Below are 16,776 nucleotides of genomic sequence, written 5' to 3' on the forward strand. Positions count from 1 at the left end.
TATACATGAGCAATGTGAGGAGCAGAGGGAAAGAAAATCTGGCAGGTCAAATTTGTGTTTTTAACAAAATCAGATGTCTCAGCAAACAGGAAAAAAATTAACAAACTAAATATTTTAAGATAATAAGGTTTAATAAAAATACTAACATTTGGAATGAAATACATCGATAAATGTTCTAAATCATACTACTTTAAAAAAAGTTTCTAGAAAGCAGACAAGGACAAAAATGCTAGTTATCTAAATGACTTTCATGAGCCCCTCAATCTGGGCTTTTCATGTGTGCTAAAACTGATACATTTTCATAACATCTTTATGACATATCCTGTAAGGATAGATAAAAGTAAAATATATTCTTAATGCTCACCTGGTCAGTAACTACAACTCTTGCGGTGTTAAGCTTCAATTTGTTGAGTTTGACAAATTTCTTCTTAACTCAAGCTCTTGCTAATACTGGCAGGTATAGTTTTTCCCAAGTTTTTATTTTTATTTTTTTTCTCTCCTAAAAAAAAGTAAATAAGATGTAATTATTTTGAGAACTAAGGAGGGAAATATACCAAGAGCTTTAAAAGAAGCAAAATTCCTAAAACAAAATAGAAATCAAAATTGATTTCTAATTACCATTTCCTGAGAGTATAGAATGAAATACCATCCAAGGGAGCTATAGAGCATAGTGATTACCCCTGTATCCAAATTTTGTTTCCAAAGTTTCTTTTTTGACCTGTTCTAATTATATGTAAAGATTGACATTTCATGACTTTCAGTCTTTCTAGAGGTGTTTTAAAGAACAAAGAAGATTTATTCATTTTTTAAATAGAACAAAATTCATTCTATTGAGCAATTACCATATAGGTTCATTGCACATTATTAGAAATCTATAACATATTATGGAATCTTAGTGGTTGATTTTCCTATATCTTTAAGGTTTGTTATTTCATTATCGTAGGAATTACTTTGTCATGTCTTAATCAGTTATTCCCAACTATGCCAAAAAAGACTAAAATAATAAGAAAATGGAAGAATGGTAACAATCATCCCAAATGATGCAACAGTGAAATACATTACAGCCATTGCATCATCCTTCAGTTTTTATTGTGCTGCCCAAAGCACTGCTTCATCTTTCAAAAAGATATAAAAGACTGGAGACATCATCTTTGTAGTCTTTTTTTTAGCTTTCATTGAATACAGTTGAGAATTCAGAATTCTTCATTTTCCTCCCATAATGGCAAAGAGAAAACTGACAGAGAAAAAAAGTTTCACAATTATTAGAGAATCACAAGGTGGATGTAAAGAAATAAGTAACAGCACTCTAATGATAACAAAACTGACATAAGCTAAGGTTTCTTTGGCACTTCTGACATTCAGAACCAAATAATTTTTTATTGTAGGGGGTTGTCTTGGGCATTATAGGATGTTTAGCAGCATCCCTGGCCTCTACGCACTGGATGCCACCAGCTGTGATCATCAAAACTGTCTCCGAGGAGGGAACCCTCCTACCCTGTTGGTGGGAATGTAAACTGGTACAGCTGTTATGGAAAACAATATGGAGGTTTCTTAAAAAACTAAAAATAAAGCTACCATATGATCCAGCAATCCCACTCCTGGGCATATATCCGGAAAAGATGAAAATGCTTAATTAGAAAAGTTACATGTACCACAATGTTCATAGCAGCACTATTTACAATAGCCAAGGCATGGAAGCAACCCAAGTGTCCATCAACAGATGACTGGTTCAAGAACATGTGGTACATATACACAATGGAATATTACTCAGCTATAAAAAAGAATGAAACATTGCCATTTGCAGCAACATAGATGGACCCAGAGATTATCATACTAAATGAAGTAAGTCAGACAGAGAAAGATAAAAATTATATAATATCACTTATATGTGGAATCTAAAAAATAATACAAATAAATCTATGTACAAAACAGAAACAGACTCACATAGAAAACAAACATGGTTACCAAAGGGGAAAGGGGGTGGGGGAGGGATAAATTAGGAGTATGGGATTAACAGTATAAACTACTATACATAAAATAGATAAGCAATAAGGATTTGCTGTATAACAGAGAACAACAGTCAATATCTTGTAATAACCTATAATGGAAAATAATCTGAAAAAATATACTTATATAACTGAATCACTTTGCTGTACACCTGAAACTAACACAATATTGTAAATCAACTATATTTCAATTTAAAAAAAAAGTCTCCAGACATTGCCAAATGTCCCCTAGAAGGGCAAAATCATCCCAGTTCAGAACCACTAATATAAACAAAATCTCAGACCACTGACAATATCCTATATCAATTTTCTCAAACTTAAAAATTAATGACTGATGGGCCTCCCTGGTGGCGCAGTGGTTGAGAGTCCGCCTGCCGATGCAGGGGATACGGGTTCGTGCCCCGGTCTGGGAGGATCCCATATGCCGCGGAGCGGCTGGGCCCGTGAGCCATGGCCGCTGAGCCTGCGCGTCCGGAGCCTGTGCCCCGCAACGGGAGAGGCCACAACAGTGAGAGGCCCGCGTACCGCAAAAAAAAAAAAAAAAAAAAAAAAAAAAAAAAAAAAAAAAAAATTAATGACTGTTGGAAACAGTTTGAGAGCTCTTCAAAAAGCTCAACACAGAATTACCACATGGCCCAGAAATTCTACTCCTAGGTATATATCCAAAAGAACTGAAACAGGTATTCAAAACAAGAACATGTACATGCATATTTATAGCATAACTATTCACAACAGCCAAAAGGTGGAAAAAGCCCAAATGTCCATCAAAGGGGGTAAGGATAAACAAATTCTATATACACATACAATGGAACATACGGAATATTATTCAACTATAAAAAGGAATGAAATACTGATAATTGTTACAACATGGATGAACGTCAAAACATTATGCTATGTGAAAGAAGCCATGAACACAAGGTCACATATTGTATGATTCCATTTACATGAAATACCCAAAATATATAAATCCATAGAGACAAAATGCAGGTTGGTGATTGCCAGGGGCTGAGGGAGGGAATAAAATGGAGAAACTGCTTAATGGGTAAGGGGTTTTACTTTAGAAGAATGGAAAATGTTTTGGAACTACATAGAGGGGGTAGTTGCACAACATTATGAATGTACTAAATGGTACTGAACTGCTCGCTTTAAAATGGTTAATTTTGTGTTATGTGAATTTTACCTCGAAAAATTACTTTTTAAAGGATCAATGAGTTGAACAATATATTTCTAAGACCAGAAAGGAAATATGACATTCTCATCCAGTTAGTATTCAACAAGGAGTTCATTATACACTATTTTACAACAAGAACCTGTTTTTATAAAGAGATGACATATTCTGTTATCTTTTATGATGTTGATACAGTTGATAAGTGGACAAATGCTGAAGTATACACAAAGGTGAGAAAAAGGAAAGAATGTAGAAATTCTTAAAAATCATTGGATTAACTCTAATTGGTGTTTATAAATCTAAAAATAAAAATGTTTTATAAGCAAAGATGATGGACATCTCCACTTCAACAAAATTATAAGCTTGTTTTAAAAAGTACTGCATCAGGGAAGATGAAAAATGTCTGGAGATGGATGGTGGTGATGATTGCACAACAATGTGAATGTACTTAATGCCACTGAACTGTATGCCTAAAAATGGTTAAAATGGTAAATTTTATGATATGCATATTTTAACACACATACACACATACAAAGTATTGCAAGTGCAAGTAGAACCAAAAGAAAAGATAAGCTGGGGCCTATTAGAGACATACTTAAAATGTGGAACCGATCTTTATAAGATGGATATGTTCCAGGTTCATCCATGATGGATGATGAGCAGTTAATTACATTCCAACAATGCTGTCCATTTCAGGTACATACACCTTTAAATGACTTAAAGGTGTAAGAAATTTTAAAAGGTCTACTGGACCCAGATGGTAAATGGTGATGACTTTTTTCTTGGTATATGAGGTTAAGAGCTATGAGTCTACAATCTAAGTGCCAGGGTTCAAATACTGGCTCTAACACGTTTTAGCTCTGTATCCTTGGGTCAGTTTTCTCTCTCAGGCTCAGTTTCCTCATCTGGAAAATAGGGATAATGACAGTATCCACCTCATAGAGGTGTTTAGATAATTAAATAAGATAATGAACATAAACGACATTTAACACAATGCTTGGCACATAGCAAGTAAACAATGATGGCACATCGCAAGTAAACAATGAATGCTAGCTGCTGTCATCAGCACCACCATCCTGAGCATAGCTACAGTTCATCCAGCATGAGTTCTTCTTCCCATTGAGTTTGCCATTTAGTGAATTTCAAAACACGGCATATTTCACAGTACTAAATGAATCACACTGGAGAAAAGGGACTTGCATTTTGCAGAACTTCGCAAAGGGGTTCATAAAAATTAAAAGTGTTACACTAGAACATAAAAGAATACTTCCAGTGCTTAGAAATAAAAGCAATGCAAAAGGTCTATGGATCTAAACCAAGTTTTTACACCTATCAAAAAGCAGACGGCTCAACAGCCTATTCATGATATAATTAACTAAAACATTATGAGATAATATGAATAAAGTGTTTATGCCTAATATGTCATACATAATGTTTAGAATCCTAATTGGTAAAAAAAAAAAGGGGGCAAAATAAATATCAGTACACTCAAAAGCCTGATGATTTTCCACTTCTTCATCTCACAACTGAGCTAACAAAATCATGAAGCCCTTATCTGTTCAGGTTTTTCTACTGTTTCCTAGCTCATTTTTCATTTTTGACTCAACCCATGCTGCAGTTATATATTATTACTTCTCAGATTGATGCTAAATCCTTTAACTACTCCATATTTGTGATCTCACTGTATTTCTAATTCCTCTACTGTCTGATTTGTGGAAAGTAATTAGGAACTTCTTTCTCTCACTTTCTTAAGGGCTTTCTTCAGTGGAAAAAATAGAAAGAGTCAACGTTAAACTTAATTATACAAATAAGGTTTTGAAAGTAAGATTCCCCCCGTTTAGAACAGTGAGATGGAATTATCATGAATATCTTCTTGTGCTATCTCCTAATTACAGCACTGAAGCAAAATATTTATTAAATACTACCTTGTTTATAAGGTGATACGGAAACAGAGCCACTAAGGAATTTAGTGACTTTCACTGAAAGAATTTACAATCTACCTGGGGAGGCATGATATAATCCCATAGAAAAAACATAAGGTGAAAGAATAGCAGTATTGAGCCGGAAAGGCTCTGGAGGCAATCAGACCTAGATTTGAATCCTGGCTTCATCACCTACCCTCTATATGATATGAACAAGTTACCTTCTTTTAGCCTCTAGACTTCATCTATAAAATGAGAATAATATCTTCCTTGAAAGTCTGTTGTAAGAAAAAAATGCAAAGCACCTAATATAGTGCCTGAAACATTCATAGGTACTCAGTAACTGTTGTTATTGTTATTTATCTTAGAGCCCGGAAAGATTATTTAATCCAATTCTCACTTTACAGATGGGGATACCAAAATATCATAAAACAGAATATAAGTGTCAAATGAGTGCAACAAACTGGGTATATGACAAGTTCATGAGTACTAAATCACAAGTATTCAGGTAAGGCTTTCACAGGTAGACAATGACTTATGAAACAAACATTGCTATAAAATTTAAAACAAATAGAAGCACAATTGCTCCTTGTTATTGATTTTCAAACATGGGTTCTGAAATTAGATATTAAACACAAGGGTTACAGACAAGTATAAAAAATAGAATACACCCATGTCAAACAGGTTAAAAATCCAGCTTTTCAATTAGAACAGCAATATAATATTTATCAAGACCCTTGAGGGAAAAAAAAAAATCTCCCAAACTCAACAGGTGAGGCTTCATTGAAAGATCATGACTTCAAAACTTTCTTCTGTTGGCCAGATGCAATTCTGTCCTGGGACGAATTCAAGACAATATTCAGGCTTCTCACTAAATACCACTTCACTAAACACATCTTGTAGTTAATTCTGAGCCACCACGTATCTTAATCTCTTCAAATGCACAATAACGCATTTAAATTTATATGTTTAAAAGAAACATAATTTAAACTTTAAATGAGCCAGTTGCTAGCTTTATAGGACAAGACTAGAAGGCCATCATTATATTAATCTTCTCCAGTATAACTGTATTCAGTTCTTTTTTATTTCAACATTATCAGTGGCTGTCTTCTTGCTTACTCACAAACATTAAGTCAGCAGCACTAAATACTTTTGTGAGCAATGAAAAAATGATTTTCACTCTAGAAGTACATTTCTTGCTAATTTCTAAAGCCTCTTCCTTGCCTTTCCCAACTTTTGGATACCATTTTAATTTCAAGAATTTTTCCTTAGGTCACTAGGTTTATATTATTCAAACTCTTTCGAGAAATTTACATTTTTCCTCTTTTGCCTGACACAAAGTAGTGACCCCCAGGAAAATTAAGCTGCAAGATGTAACACACAGTAGCAGATTTCTACTTTATTGAAAACAGGAAATGTAATCAATTCATCAACAACTACTCAAGTGGGACAAACTGAAAGTTAAGTTAAAAGGTAGAGCAGGAATAACCATACTTTGTTTCAGAGTTTCAAGGTTAAAAAACAATGCACCTCGGGGGTTTTGTTTTTGAAGGCAGTTGAAAACCTAACACTATGAGAAAAGGGGTCAAGGCCTAAGGTTAACACAAGTGATAAAGCAAACATGCATTCAAAGGGAAAGTTAATTTTATTCTCTCGCCCTTGTTTCCTGTCTGGCGGGAAGTTTTTCAACACAGGGGTAAGTTTCAACAGAACACAGACAAACAGAAGCCAAAACTAAGAGTCCTCTCTGAATAAAGAGGAGAGGCTCCCAAGATGTGGTGAATTCAGCGGAGCAGAAACGCTTGGAGGAAGGAGACCACATCCAGACCTAACTTAATCAGAGACCCGGGGAGACAGCGTGTAGGACGAAGGAACCTGGACTCCACCCTCACCGCCCGGGACCCCAGTGGAAACTCGGCTGAGCAACGTGACTCAGGAAAGCACGGCGCTGGCAGCGGCCTAGCGTGGCTGCCTCCGCGGACCTCTGGGGCCTGCGTTCCCCGTCTTACCTGAAGGCGGGCGGAGCAGGAGGCCGCGGTCTGGGCCCTTGTCTTCCAACAGCGGTGACGCAGCGGCGGCAGCGACAGCAGCAAGCTCCGACTCGGCCGGGCTCTGGCTCCGCGAACCGGCGATGAATCAGCCCGATTCCATTCAAAAGAGTCGCCCAGGCCTCCGCCGCGAAGCACTTCCGGGTTCACTGCGCCGCTTCGGCTTCCGTTTCCCCGACGGCCAATTGAAGACGACTCGGGAGTCGAGCGGGCGTCCCCGGAGGAGCGCCCGGGACAGACAACGCGGGCCGCCTGCTTCAGGCGTCCCGGCTTGGAGGGTGGGGCGGAAGTTAGCGCTAGGGCCTCTCCCGCCCCTCCGACATCCTCCCTTCTCTGCCCGCACCTCTCCCTCCCCAGTTCTGCGCGCCTGGCTGGCGCCGAGATGGAACTGCAGGAATGCAAAGACCGGAACCCCTTTCTTCGTTTTGGTGTTCACCGCGGCCCTACTTCAAAACTAAAAGGTTCACTTGGACTGAGATTAACTTGGTCATCTGAGAAGCAAAAGAGAAAAGGGAGAGGTGTGAAAAGAGTGGAAAGCGGTCGGATGTTCTTTTCCATAGTGCAGTCTACCCACCTTATCTTTACCAATTTGCAAAGGTTGAATTTCAAGGAAAACAAACATTTCCCTAATGGTAAAACCATCTATTTTAAGCCCAATTTAATTTACAAGGTTTAAGAAATCATATACTCACGTTTCTCCAGGTAATTATCATCACCAATAACGTTTCACCCATTATCTGCTCTGCTAGGTTTTCAGAGAGCAAAACCGCCCAAGAAATAACTGACTATTGACAAGTTTATATCACATTTCTGTTTAGGGCAGCATGTTTACCAAGTCCCTCTCACTTTGTCAGACATGTTCCAAATGACTAGCATCTTTAAAGCATTCCTAAATCAAGAATGGTGATGAATCTACTGGATGGAGGGAAAGGAAGGATTGTGGCATCTGAATCCAAAACTGGTTGAGTGGCACAAGTACACAGAATTTCCCACTCAAAGATCTTTATCTAAAAAACACAAATTATTTCAATCACAGGTAATACTAATTATATTTGCATCCATGTCTTTATGTTTTCCCTCAAACCTGTGCCTCCTCCCTTTTTTTTTTTTTTTTTTGGTAGATGACCCCATCCTCCATTTAGTTTCCCTAATCAGATCTGAGAATAGACAGACCTTACCTCTGATTTACCTGTTCGCACTGGCCTCCCAATGAAACACCCTGGAAATCACGAAGGGTCTAATCTGTAAATAGCTTTTCCAATCCACCACTCCTCTTTCTCCTTTCTCTCTACTCCAACCTTAACGGAAGCCTTCATTACTCTTTTCCTAGAATACTGCATTAATCTCCTTGATCTCTCTGCCTCCAGTCTGTCTGCCCATAATTCATTCTCCGCTTCACTGGCAAAGGTTCTTTCTGCTATACAAATACAGTTGTGCTCCTTCTTTGCTTAAAATTTCAACAGTGGCTCCTCATCCAATACAGAGGTCAAAAATCTCCCATCTTGGGCTTCCCTGGTGGTGCAGTGGTTGGGAGTCCGCCTGCCGATGCAGGGGACACGGGTCCGTGCCCCGGTCTGGGAAGATCCCACATGCCGCGGAGCGGCTGGGCCCATGAGCCATGGCCGCTGAGCCTGCGCGTCCGGAGCCTGTGCTCCGCAACGGGAGAGGCCACAACAGTGAGAGGCCCGCGTACCGCTAAAAAAAAGAAAAAAAAGAAAAAAGAAAAAAAGAAGAGTATATACTGTATAATACCATTTTAATGAAACTCTAAACAAATGAAATCAAATATATATAATAGTTATGGAAAGCAGATCAGTGACTATCTTGGGGGTTCAAAGTGGAGTTATGTGGGAGGATTGACTGCATGGGGTGGGAAAGAACTTTTTGCATTGTCAGAAATGTTCTATCTATTGTGATTTATCAAAATTCATCAAACTGTACACTTAAAACAGGTACATTTTATTGTATATAATTTATACTACCATGTAGTTGATTTAAAAGAAGAAAAAAATCCTCACATTTGTTAGTTTATTACTTTCCTTAGTCATACCAAAGTATGACTCCTGTCTGAAATGTGCTTCCTTCCATCTCCCTTCCACACACTGTACCCCAATGTTTTGCAGTGTTAATACTAGTCATGTTGCTTACCCTACAATCCTACTCTATCATCCCTGTTTTACTTGTCTGCCTTTGCATCTAAATTTTAAGCTTCTTTTTTTTTTTTTACATCTTTATTGGAGTATAATTGCCTTACAATGGTGTGTTAGTTTCTGCTCTATAACAAAGTGAATCAGTTATACATATACATATGTTCCCATATCTCTTCCCTCTTTCGTCTCCCTCCCTCCCACCCTCCCTATCCCACCCCTCTAGGTGGTCACAAAGCACCGAGTTGATCTCCCTGTGCTATTCGGCTGCTTCCCACTAGCTATCTATTTTACGTTTCATAGCGTATATATGTCCGTGCCACTCTCTCACTTTGTCACAGCTTACCCTTCCCCCTCCCCATATCCTCAAGTTCATTCTCTAGTAGGTCTGTGTCTTTATTCCTGTCTTACCCCTAGGTTCTTCATGACATTTTTTTTTCTTAGATTCCATATATATGTGTTAGCATACGGTATTTGTCTTTCTCTTTCTGACTTACTTCACTCTGTGAGCTTCTTGAGAGCAGTGGATATGGCCTAGCCATAGTAGGTACTAAAAATTGTTGTTGAATATTGGAGTAATATTTGTTCAAGTACTTTGCTTACTAAGATTACTCAAAAGGATCAGAAACATTTAAAATGCAGATACAGTCCCTCTTGAAATAATCACTTCTTTAAAGTTAAACAAATAAACAACAAAATTTATAGAATTCAGGCCACATATCTGATATGAATATTACATCTAATATTTAAAACATTCATTGTGTGGGTTAGTCCCAGTGTGGCTTTGGAGAACACTATATGCACAGAATTGTGAATTGTTTGATATGTTTCCTAAAATCATAAGTTGCCAAAAAGTTCACCTTATTAAATACATAATATACATGTGTCAGAGGGAAACTTTCCTGCTCATTTGGTATCTTCTGAACCTGACAGGATCGTCAAATGAATGAATAACTCTGGCTATTAGCATTAATACATACCTGTTCAAAATGCATCAACCTTATTATAAAAATTCCTTCCTTTTTGTAAAGAGCAATCCATGCATATACATATAACTCCTTTCTACAATGTCTAACTATGTGTCTAACAAGAAATTGTAACAGTAGGTTTTCAGATAGCCTAACTTTACAATTATGAATATTAGAAAACAGTTATTGCCATTTGAATTTTTAAGAAATGTTTGGAAAAAATTTAAGAAACATATTGTTTTCTGTTCAAAATTCAAAATTAGTTTTAATTGTTATATCTACTTATAGTTTTTGAATCATGCAGTTTTTGAATATTATAAATATAGATCTAGTACAAGAAAAAAGAAAAATAGGCAAATATTTACTTTTTAAAGTACAGTGATTTAATTTAATGTATAAAGCCAATAGAATAATTGTTACTTCTGCCAGATGGTATTTTACATTTTGATAAAAAGATATATTCTTAATCATATATGTCAAGAAAAAGGGACCATATGTTGTTAAACACTTCCAATTTGTCATTTAATTTAAAAGGCACTACTGATATTGCCATAAATTTTTTTTGGTGATGTGGCCTAAGTATCCTTGGTGTCAATAAAATTTAATTTTCTCAAGCAATTTCCTTATTGCTCTTTGTTTGAGCAAATAATTCAACAAAGAATTTTTTTAGCATCTATAAAGAGAAGATGCCACAAAGAGGATAAATCAGGGACTTCCCGGGTGGTGGAGTGGTTAAGAATCTGCCTGCCAATGCAGGGGACACGGGTTTGATCCCTGGTCCAGGAAGATAAGCCCGTGCACCACAACTCCTGAGCCCATGCACCACAACTCCTGAGCCCACGCACCACAACTACTGAAGCCCACGCACCTAGAGCCCGTGCTCCACAACCAGAGAAGGCACCACAATGAGAAGCCTGCACTCTGCAACAAAGAGCAGCCCCTACTCACTGCAACTAGAGAAAGCCTGTGCACAGCAATGAAGACCAAACGCAGCCAAAAAAAAAAAAGTAATGTGCATGTTACCACATTATTAAAAAAAAAAAAAAAAGAGGATAAATCAGAATCCAGAGTCTATATTCAAGTTACTACTGGGTAAAAAAGCATAACCTCTGTTTCCAAGAGGCCTCTAAAATTTAATTTACTGTATTCTAGCAAAGTAAGTAAAATATACAGAGTAACTCGAATGATTCCAAACTGATGTGCCTTAAGTTCAGAAACCCAGTATATGCTAAAGATTTTTTTAAAAAGAGAGAGAATTCCCTGGCAGTCCAGTAGTTAGAACCCCATGCTTCCACTGCAGGGGCCCCGGGTTCAATCCCTGGTGGGGAAACTAAGATTCCACAAGCTGTGCTGCTGGGCCAAGATATATATATGTTTTTTTTTAAAAGGGTAATTATTTATATTACAAAATAATTTTGCACAATAAAAAAGTTTCTAATGGAAGAAGCTATATGGAAGACACAGAAAATAGCATTCAATCTATAATGGGAAAAGGAAATTGGTATTAGATGAGAATTAAAACAAAGGTTTTATATGCCTTTGTTTCCTCTGCCTTTTGAAAAGAGAATTTGTTGATCCCATGTGAAAGGATTAGAAGGAAGGGTGACCAGTTCATAAGGGCCAATAATAATGTCTGTTCCCAAGAGCTAGCCTTGGAAAAAAACCTCATAATTAAAGCAGCATCAGTAAGAGCACCAAGAATGGTATGCTTCAGTAATGGGGAATAATTAACCATACACTAAAAGTAGGTCCAAAGGATCAAAGTACTTCTAAGTAACTGACCAGATTTAATGCTGGGATATCAATTCCCCCCAAGTTAATTCTAAAATTCATATGGAGGTGCTTCCCTGGTGGCACAGTGGCTGAGAATCCGCCTGCCAATGATGGGGACATGGGTTCGATCCCTGGGCCGGGAGGATCCCACATGCAGCGGAGCAACTAAGCCCGTGCACCACAACTACTGAGCCTGCGCTCTAGAGCCCGTGAGCCACAACTACTGAGCCTGCATGCTGCAAGTACTGAAGCCCATGTGCCTAGAGCCCGTGCTCCGCAGCAAGAGAAGCCACCGCAATGAGAAGCCTGCGCACCGCAACAAAGAGTAGCCCCCGCTCGCCACAACTAGAGAAAGCCCATGCAGAGCGACAAAGACTCAACACAGCCAAAAATAAATAAATAACATAAATAAATTTATTTAAAAATAAAAATAAAAAATTGAATTCATATGGAAATGCAAAGGACTTAAAATAACCAGAACAACTTTGAGAAAAAAAAAGGTAAAGGACTTAAACTACCTGACTCTAAGACTTAATATACAACTCCAATAATCCACCCTGTGGTATTTGACAGTTCTAGAATCAAATCCTGGTTCCACCTCTTACTTAGCTTGGGCAAGTCACCTAATCTCTGTAAATTTCAGATCTCTTATCTGTAAAATCAAAATAGTAACAATCTGGTAGGATTATGTGACTAAATGAAATAGTGTATATGATGCACTTAGCACAGTACTGGGCCTGTATAAAGAATGTCAGCTTTTATTATCCACTCAGCCCCAGGCTCTATAAGACAGGGACTGTATCCGTTTTGATTATCACTGTATTACTTAGGGCCTTAGAAGGAAATTGAGGTTCAACTATCTCAAGCAAAAAGTTAACAAGAAAATAGTTAACCATATAATTAAAAGAACTTTAGATATTATCAAAAGTCCAACACCATCACTTTTCAAATGATGAGCATGAAATTTAGAGAACCCAGGTTTCAAGCCCAGGTCATTCTCATCTAGTGATTCACACCTTCTCTCTTATTCTCAAATACTTTGGCTTTAGGATACCTTAACATTGGGACTTCCCTGCTGGTCCAGGTGTTAAGACTCCACGCTCCCAATGCAGGGGGCCCGAGTTCGATCCCTAGTCAGGGAACTAGATCCTGCATGACGCAACTAAAAGGTCCTGTATGCCGCAACTAAAACATCCTGCATGCCACAACTAAAAGGTCCCACGTGCCGCAACTAAAAGGTCCCGCGTGCCGCAACTAAGACCCAGCACAGCCAAAAAAATAAATAATTTTTTAAAAGACTTTACTTCTAATAATCCCGAATTCAAGGAATAGATAGTATTAATTATAAGAAAAAGCTCTAGTTTCAGAATAGTATATTTAGAATAGCCATGGTGGCCTATAAGCTGAATACACAAGTGTAAGCAAATGATATATTTTAACATTCAGCATGACATTGAGTTACTTTGCATAGAATTTAGTCTATAAGAATTTCAAATTTAAATATCTAGTGACCACTATCTCACAATATCTCCAGAGTCTACACCTTTCACTTTGCAGCAAGAAAAATAATAAATAAATAAATAAATATATATATTGAATCCTGCTTATCATACTTCAAATGCCCAACACAAATGCCCCCAAGAAAATCCTTAAAACCACTCCCCAAACCATCTGACCCCCTTCTAATGGCTTTACATAGTCCTGGGTCAATTTTTTAAATCTCTTCATTGTTTTTTACTTCAAAGTATTCATGTCCTATCTTGTTTTGTGTTTTTAACTTTGTATAAATATTCCCAAATTTTGACTTTTTTCAATGATGTTGAAACTGGCATGTAATGTAATTCTGCCAGTATACTCAGGAAAAATGACTATGGTAATCCACAGTTAAAAGCTGATACATCATGCATCATGGCTGATAAATAATAAATTTAATTTTAATCTTAAAAAAATTTAATTTCCATTTTCATGGATTAATCTCCATCATGTTTTCTCTCAGCTGCCCCTTTCCGCACAATGTTCTACTTCTGGCCATTTTCATGGGCACATTCAGTGCTTAGGATATATTTCTCTCTCCTTACATCTACCTACAGTTATGAAGCTCACCAAAATCTCCATCTTTTTCATTTAGATACTTCTTAACCTCTCCTCCCCATTCTTGTTCAAATAAGCACGTGCACAGAAGTAATTTCTTCCTATTTTTGGTATTGACTAGGCCCCTTTTAGAATCCTATATCTAGCTTTTATCACATTTTAAGAAAAAGAACAAACAACAATAATAATTGTTTTAATAATAGAAAAATGAGTGAATAAAGATGAGAGTAATTTGGGGTTTTTAACCTAGAAAATAAAACTAACGGATGAATTCAATTGAATGTTATTTTGAGAAAAATACTGAATGTTCTCTATTCCATATAAGACATAGAATGACAATTTTGAACAGCTTTATTAGCCATAATCAAAGAAGGCTTTATCATCTGTAAGGATAGTATCAAATACTTCAAGTTCTTGAGAGCTTTAAAATAAGATGCACAGGGAGGTACCCAATCTTTTGACTGATAATGTCCTATCTTCCATTTACTACTTGGGGAGCTTGTAAATGAAAGAAACTAAAGTTCCTTTCCTAAAATTGTTAGCGTACAGAGTGCCCAAAATAAAGTAGAAGAGTGAAGACTTTAATGGCTCAATATCTCTAGATTATGACCTTTTTTTGACACTATATATGTGTATTCTCGCTTAAGGCAATTGGCTATATCAGATCATTACTAAAGACTCAACCGCTTTTCTATCCCAGGATTCAAGAAGCATAGTATTGTCATTTGTTATTTGTTTCAATGTGCAGAATATTGTTTGCATAAAATTCATTCTCTTCTTAAGAATTAGAAAAAAAATTTTTTTCTTAATTTTAGAAAATCCCGAAACTGACACTTAGCTCCTATTTTAAGAGTAAAAATATTAGTGAATTGTTGGTTAGGACTTACATAAAGCTCTGAACTTTTTATAAAATAAACTTGATCCACTTATAAATAGGATAATTAAATTAAAAATGTGTTAAATATCAGAAAATATTGCTCCATTTACACTTCAAAAGCTTTCTTAGCCTCTAATGAGGTAGCTTATACAAGATAATCTTCGTTGGATGATATTAATTGGGTCTATAAAGAGTCCTTTTATTAGAGTATAACTATTTTCATAATGAACTTATTTGATTTGCAGATTAGTTCACTATAAATCCTATTAATCTTTATATTAGTTTTCTTAGCATTTTGTGATAGCTTTCTGTGATTATCGTGTATTTAATAAATTAAGCAATAAACTTAATGCTTTAAAATGTTAGTGTAATAGTTGAATTTCAAACAATTCAGGTGAAAATGAGCTCATTCATGAAGAGGATTTAATATTCATTCACAAATGACAAGAATTCTCTATAGGTAGATGGTAACGTTCTAAATAAACCTCAGCCATTGAGTGCAAGTTTCAAAAGTGGTAATTTTGAGAGTGCAAATAATTTGATTAAGAATTAAATATAGGCAGGTTGTTTTTCCTTACTGAGAGATAACTTTTAATTTTATGTTTCAGAACATGATTGGACTATCAATACTTACAAGTGCAAGTGAACTATTAATCATTCTGACCAAAAAAAAATTGAAAATAATATTCACATGCAACACAACATCAAATCATATATATATATATATATATATATATACACATATATATCAATATAAATTCTATTTTATATGTATTTATATGAAGTAACTTTATGACACTAGCATGTAAAAAAAGCTTGCTGGAGTTGTAATACTAACCATGGTATCTGTGCTGTGGAAGGGCCTTGAAGGTGACACCTCTTTATAATAAGATACTTTGGACATTTGGCATTATGCCAATTTCATTAGGTTGTAAGTGTTTCTAATGAAGTGCATTTGTTAGGAAGATAAACTCCAAATAATCACAGGTAGTTCTCTCGCACACTTGACAACTACACAGGAAAAAGATACCTTAACAGAGTCCACAGGATTCTGCTTACACCATAAAAGGGGTTTTAGGCAGTTCTAATGAATTTTTCATTGTTTGGAACAAGCACTTTATATATTTCTTTGAAAAGTCTATTCAATTTTTTCTAATCTGCATAATTTTTAGATTATTTAATTACTTATTAGACAGTGCTAATAAGTAATTAAACAATCAATAACGGGACACATGCAAAAGATTCAAAACTAGTCAAAACTACTACGAACTAAACAAACTAAAAAAGTCAATAGGGGCTTCCCTGGTGGCACAGTCGTTAAGAATCCTCCTTCCAATGCAGGGGATACGTGTTCGAGCCCTGGTCCAGGAAGATCCCACATGCTACAGAGCAACTAAGCCCATGAGCCACAACTACTGAAGCCTGCGCGCCTAGAGTCTGTGCTCCGCAACAAGAGAAGCCACCGCAATGAGAAGCCAGCACCGCAACAAAAAGTAGCCCCCGCTCGCCGCAACTAGAGAAAGGCCGTGCGCAGCAACGAAGACCCAACGCAGCCAAAAATAAATAAATAAATAAATAAAATTTTTTAAAAAGGAAAAGTCAATAGGCTATTTAATTACTGCAAAAGAGAATTTATTTCCATGGCTATATAGTGTTTCGTTAATCTTAACAAAAGGATAGCAAAAAGAAGAAAACAAAACAAACAACCAAACAGCCCAAGTCTAGACCAGATTATGCTGATAACTTTGTGACTTTAACTGCTCTGGGCCTCAGTGT

At 36.6% G+C, this 16,776-nt stretch overlaps 1 protein-coding gene across 1 annotated transcript in view; it reads right to left on the reverse strand.

The window, feature by feature from the left end:
* The window catches only part of PSMD14 (proteasome 26S subunit, non-ATPase 14), a 93,605-nt gene extending 86,193 nt beyond the window's left edge, over nt 1-7,412 (reverse strand). The window contains exons 1-2 of the mRNA XM_081241810.1: nt 7,106-7,412; nt 365-499 (exon numbers count right to left, since the gene is read on the reverse strand). The gene's annotated coding sequence lies outside the window, so the exon portion shown is untranslated. The remainder of the gene's footprint in view (nt 1-364; nt 500-7,105) is intronic.
* Nucleotides 7,413-16,776: the final 9,364 nt, after the last annotated feature.

This window comes from Mesoplodon bidens (genome assembly GCF_964165515.1).
Source record: "Mesoplodon bidens genome assembly, chromosome: 8".
NCBI lineage: Eukaryota > Metazoa > Chordata > Mammalia > Artiodactyla > Ziphiidae > Mesoplodon > Mesoplodon bidens.